Genomic DNA, 6362 nt, shown 5'->3' with positions numbered 1-6362 from the left:
GCAGTGGGTGGAGTCACGCACCCGGAACAGGGAAGGCGGGAAGGCAGATGTGGGTAGAGTCACGTACCCGGTTCTTATCCAGAGTGTTTCAGGCGCCCAACCGCAGCAGATATCCTGCTGTTGGGCATCTGTCCCGCCTTGCCTCTGACCCTGCACTGCTCCAGTCTTGTAAAATAGTGTTGACAGCATTATGCTAGGGCTTTATTCTTTCAAGACTGACCTTCCGGCCTGTCTGTGGCGCATTTCTTTGATTAATGACTGATGTGGGAGGGCCCAGATCACTGTGGGCAGGTGTTTGTTAGTCCTGGGCAGGTGGTCCTGGGTTGTAGAAGAAAGCAAACTGAGCAAGCCGTGGGAGCAAGCCAGGAAGCAGCACTTCGCCATAGTCTCTGCTTCGGTTGGTTCCTGCCCTGATTCCCTCTGCTGGACTGTGACGTGGGGGATAAACCCTTTCCTTCCCAGGTTGGTTTTTATAGCTTTCTTTTTTTTTCTTTTTCTTCCCTCCTCGCTCCGCATCACAGCCACAGAGAGGCAAACCAGGAAAGCTGGATTGTGCCAGGGTTCTGAGACTTCATGGGGACAGAACTTCAAGTGTAGGCAGCTGGCCAGCCCAGGGAGCGCCTGCTGAGCCTAGATTGTTTCCACAGTTACCTTTGCAGAAGGTAGGCAGGAAGTGGGTTTTCCTGACAATAAGTCTGCCAACTTCCTGGGGAAAACATTGGGGGATATTTAAACAAACATACAAACAAACAAACAAACAAAACCAAAAAGGATGTATTTCTCACGAGCCAGCAATACTTTCCAGGAGCAGAACACTTAAAGTTCACATTTTAAATAACTTATTTGCCGCCACACAGTTCTGCTGAAATATAAATCAGATTTTCATTAGCAAACAGAGCAACTGAACAGGCGAAGCGCTCTCTGGTTCTGGGATGTTCCTAGAAAAAAAGGAAGAAGAAATGGCTTTATCTCTGAATGGCTAAAAAGGTCACCAGGATGGGCCCTGTGGGCAGAAAGGGAAGCCTATGCCAAGGACAAATTCTAGCTGCAAACTCTGGCTGCAGAACTCACTTGGTTATCCAAATGACAGTTCCTCAGCTTCAAAAATTAAACCTGGCCTGCAGCAAGGGGAAGGCGCTATTAGCAGAAACATTACTTTTCTCTGCTGGAAGTTGTTTACTTAATAGCTGGAGCTGCTTTCCAGCAAGATGGCTTGTGGTCCTTAACAAATATTTGTTAATTTGTTTACAAAGTAGCACTTCTAAAGCAGCCTTCGGCCTCAAACAAGGACAAGCTGAGAATAAGGACTTCCTCTCATCTGAACTCTTTCTTTTGAGGTCAATGAAGTTTCACACAGTGGGAAGTGCCATGGCCCTGTAACCCCATCCCTCCAGGTTTTTAACCCCTCAACAGGTGTATAGAAAGCTCTGTGTTCAGTCTCTCCAGTTACCAAGGAATCAGGCATATGTACTGGGACAGCTCAAATTCTGAGCTGATCTGCACCGATGTCCCAACCCTACAAATAAACACTCTTCTTTTCCATTAATGGTATAAGGACATGCTGATCACATACTGTACAAGTCCAGACACTAAGGAAATTGATCTAACAAGTGATAGTTAGACAAATTATAAAAAAATAAGAAGAGACAAAACGGCTGGAGGGATGGCTCAGTGGTTAAGGGCACTGGCTGTTCTTCCAGAGGACCTGGGTTTGAACCCCAGCACCCACATGGTGGCCCACAGCACAGTGGGATTGCATTCACCAGGCACACATGTGGTACACAGACAAAACACCTATATACAAAAAATAAATAATAAATAAATAAGAAAATGTACCAGGGCATACTTATATCTCTTTATGACAGATCATAAACACATTCATATCTATGTGATATTTAAAGTAAGAGATGATATTGTCAGAAATTATGTGAATCAAATCAGTCATAAAAGGATTGTGATGATTTTGGCAAGTAGAAAACAATTGGAGTGAAAAATTAGAAAATTATTTCAACTATTATGAATAAGGCTTGCAGCTCCATATAAGCTAAGAATTATTCAGTTTTTATTTGAATTTTATTTGACAACTCCTAAAGGACATGAAGATATTGTTCAAACATAAAGAAGCATCTTTTATTTTATAAGTGACAACTCACAGTGCTCACGATGCCATTTCAGCATAGTGGACAGGTTTACTCTGTGGAAATCTGTTTTTTTTTTTTTTTTTTTTTTTTTTTTGCTTTAGTGTTTTCCAACAGTAAACCAGAGGCTGGTGAGAGGCCTCCATTGTTAAAATGTCCGCTCTGCAAGCATGACATGGTGCAGACATGGAATATAGGAACATGGGAATCAAGCATGACCTGATTCCTAGGACATGATAAAAGCTGGGTGTGGTGGCATGTACCTGTAATTCCAATGCTAGGGAGGTGAGAGGTTTCTGGGGGTTGGCTGGCTAGCTTCTGTGAGCACCCGTGTCTCAAAAAATCAAGGAGAGCTCTTCCCTGTCCTGGGAAGAGCAGGACAGATGGCTTAGTGGTCAAGTGCACTGGCTGCTCTCCCAGAGGACCTGAGTTCAGGTCCTGGCATGCATGTTGGGTGGCTTACACCTGGCCTGTCACTCCACCTTCATGGGACTGACTTCCTCTGGCCTCCTAGAGCTTCTTGCTCACACGTGGCATACATATGTGTGCGTGTACATACACAATTTTTAAAAATAAGTGCATGCTAATTTTATGCGCATGAGTGTTTTGCCTGTGTGTGTGTGTGTGTGTGTGTGTGTGTGTGTGTACCACAAGCGTGCTTGGTGCTCATGGAGGCCAGAGGAGGGCAACGATATCCTGGAACTGGCATTACAGGCAGTTATTAGTCAGCATCTGAACTCTGGGCACGGAGCCTGGGTCCTCTGTAAGAGCAGCAAGTGCTCTTAGCCATCTTAACCGTCTCTCCTAAACTAGTATGGACACATGAGCCTTTAATCTCGGTACACAGGAGGCAGAGATAGAGACAGGTAGATTGCTGTGAGTTCCAGGTCAGCTAGAGCTACACAGTGAGACCTGTCTAAGAAAATAAGGTGGGACGTGATCTAGGAAGACACCCAGCATTGACTTGTGGTCTCCCACAAGCACACACACACACACACACGTGTGCGCATGTACTCTCCCCACACATGTGCGCGCACACACGGAAGCATACATGCATAAGAGAAAAAACAATGAACTTATCTAAAATAGAGTCCCTCCTGGATAAGATTAAAGAAATAGAAATTTCGACAGCTGTAAAGTATCAACATCAATGTTAGTCAGAATAAGTAAGATACACAAATGCTTTTGTTCTGCAAAGAGAGGCCACGTGCATTTCTGGCTATGCTGTAACTGTCCTGGTCCTTGAAGTACAGGCTGGAAATCTGTAACAAGAACCTAGCTTTGGGAGTCTATCCTAAGGCAGTAATCCGAGAATGATATAATAAAGCCAGTTGTACGGGCTATGTACGGCAGCATGTCCATAACCGGAGAAGATGAAAAATGCCTGAAATGGCTCAGTGGGCCTTGATGCATCAGAATTTTCTGTGACCACTAAGACTGGAAGGTGTGTGAACTCTTTTCACACGTATGGGAGGGTGCGCACACCATAGTGCTCAGCGCACACACAGCAGAGTGCAGAGCTGAGCAGTGGGTCTCACAACTTCACAGAAACGGGGCCTGTGCTTTGATGAGTCCGGAAAAGAAAATACAGACAGCTGGGACTTTTATATTCATAGGATTCGTCTGTATAAATGTATTTAAACATTTATGGAACATCTATTTGATGAAGATGAAATGCTGGTTAAAATCCAATTCCTGTGGAACCATGCAGTAATTGAACAATCTTTTCTGGCACATAGGTTGTGCCAGTTTCCCTCAGAGAGCTGACCTGGCTGTTTCTTAGCTGAGCACATGGCCTGCCCAAGAAGCCATTTTAAGGATGTGCTGCAGCAGTCTGGGCTTCCCTTTCTTCAGCTACTGTTTTTTCACTTCTCCTTCCAGTGAATGTATTCCAGAACTCAGAGAAGGGACTTAAAGTAATGTGAGGGCAGATTTGGTCCAGCCACCTGTGAATCTGTCCCTGGACTTCTGGGCCAGCAGTCTTCAAGCCTTATAATTTACCGTGTAGGGCTCTTAGGTGACTTTTTTTTTTTTTTCCTTTTCTTTTCTCCCAGATAAAGGCTTTCTTTGTAGACCAGTCTGACCTCAAACCCCGGGCCTCCTGCTTCTCCAGTTCTGGAGTCACACCCTACCCAGCACACTCTTAGGTAACTTTTAACATTAAGTTTCCCAAAAGTCAGCTTCTACTTAATGAGAGAAAACGAAAGGACACAAAATGAAAGGAGACAGGGGCGTGCTTAGCTGTGGTAACAAGCAGCTCCTGGGCGCAGGCAGATCCAGATGGTTAATTCTGGGGCTCTATGTCTTTCTATTTTCATTCTGCAGCCCAGAGTGACAACTTTGTCCTTTGTTAGCTTTGATTGTGGTCCCAGCACAGTAGCTGCAATTCTAGCCCACAGACATGGTGCATCCTACCAGGACTATTCTTCTCTTTCCTTCTAAAATCTTTTTCTTCCTTCCTTCCTTCCTTCCTTCCTTCCTTCCTTCCTTCCTTCCTTCCTTCTTTCCTTCCTTCCATCTTTCCTCCCTTTCTCCCTCCCTCTTTCTCTTTCTTTCTTTCTTTCTTTCTTTCTTTCTTTCTTTCTTTCTTTTCTTTTCTTTTCTTTTCTTTTCTTTTCTTTTCTTTTCTTTTCTTTTCTTTTTCCTTCTTTCTTCCCAAAATCTGTCTTCTGCTGCTGCCACAATCCTTCATTTCTCATTGGGCAGAATAGTATTCCTTATTCACATTTAAACCAATCACAGTCAAGGGACTGAGATGATAATGACTTCTTAGGTTAGACTTGTCAGGGCTCATCCCTGGCGTGGGGGTGGGTGAGGGGTGGGTGTGGTGTGTGTGGAGAAACAACCGTCCTTTCTTCCCAAGGTCCTCCATTCCTCCTCCTTCAGCTAGAAAGCTGGGGATTGGTTTCTCCTCTCTACCCCACTTCCAGGGGACTATTTCTGTCCCCAGAACCACAAGGCAAGTGAACATGTAGAGAAAACGAAGCAATAATGGGGATTCTGTCCACACTATAGAGACCTGGTCAGAAGCATGTGCTTCCCTTATGGTAGTTAAATGTGTGCCCCGATGCAGTTACCACCTTGGTGAAACTGCCTGTGTAGAAACAAGAGAGATGGTACTCTTTTGTAAGCTATTTTAAGTTTTATGTGAACATTAAAGCGAGTAAGTACGCAATGAGTAGCATACAAAAATGGCATTGAAAGACCCCTGCCTCACCCTAAGTTAAACATAGCTAACGCCATTTTGTGAGACACCACTGTTTTAAAACTCTGAAGGCCAGATGAGAAACTGAAAAATTACTGAGAAATCCTAGCTGTGTCACCCACTTGGGATATCTGTGGTCAGGCTGCCCCTGTTGAGTTAAAAACAACTTGTGACTACCCTCATGGGATATCTGTCAGAGGTTGTTCCAGCTGAGATAGAAAAAAACAAAATAACAGGTGGCCACGTTAAGGGGTGGTCAATCTTGGTGTCCCTGCCAAACTTTGACGCAAACCGTGGTCTCATGTAAACGTACCAATCAGCCCCCTGTAACCATGCTTCTCGCTTCTGTACCAGTGCTTCTGCTCTAAAACCCTATAAAAACCCCAGCTTCCTACCTAGGGGGCGCGGAAGTCTCCCAAATGACTTTTCGCCCCGGGTACCCGTGTATCAAAATAAAAGCCTCTTGCTGTTTGCATCCGAATGGACTCGTTGTTCTTTGGGAGGGGGTCTCTCTGACGGAAGATACCCTCCGGGGATCCTTCAGCATGAGTTTTAAGGCTCAATTATAAGTCGGGACAAGCTTGAAATAAGATAGAATGCTCTGCAGACCTTCAGGGTTCCTAGCTGAAGAGCAGGGTTCTAATGTCAGCAGCAATTTCCGTAAATGGGCTGGCTGAGCTGATGCAAGGAGAGCGCTGCCCTCCTATAAGGGTTAGTGCCCTTGATCCTGATTGGCGGAATCACGACAGGCATTCTCTATCGTTGAAGCAGGGCCTCACTTGGTGACTATGCTTGCCACGCATCCCAAACATGGCTGCACTGAAAGACGTATCGGCTTCACAGAAAGACCCACACTCACTGAGGAGGCTCGGGCTGCAGCCTTTCAGTGATACGTGGTGTCCTCGTCTGGAATGTGGGCAAAACCAAAAACAACTTCCTCCTCCTCCTCCTCCTCCTCCTCCTCCTCCTCCTCCTCCTCCTCCCCCTCCTCCTCCCCCTCCTCCCCCTCCTCCTCCCCC

Source organism: Psammomys obesus, unplaced genomic scaffold (genome assembly GCF_907164565.1).
Source record: "Psammomys obesus unplaced genomic scaffold, mPsaObe1.curated_primary_1811, whole genome shotgun sequence".
NCBI lineage: Eukaryota > Metazoa > Chordata > Mammalia > Rodentia > Muridae > Psammomys > Psammomys obesus.
Note: the sequence above shows the minus strand (reverse complement) of the source record.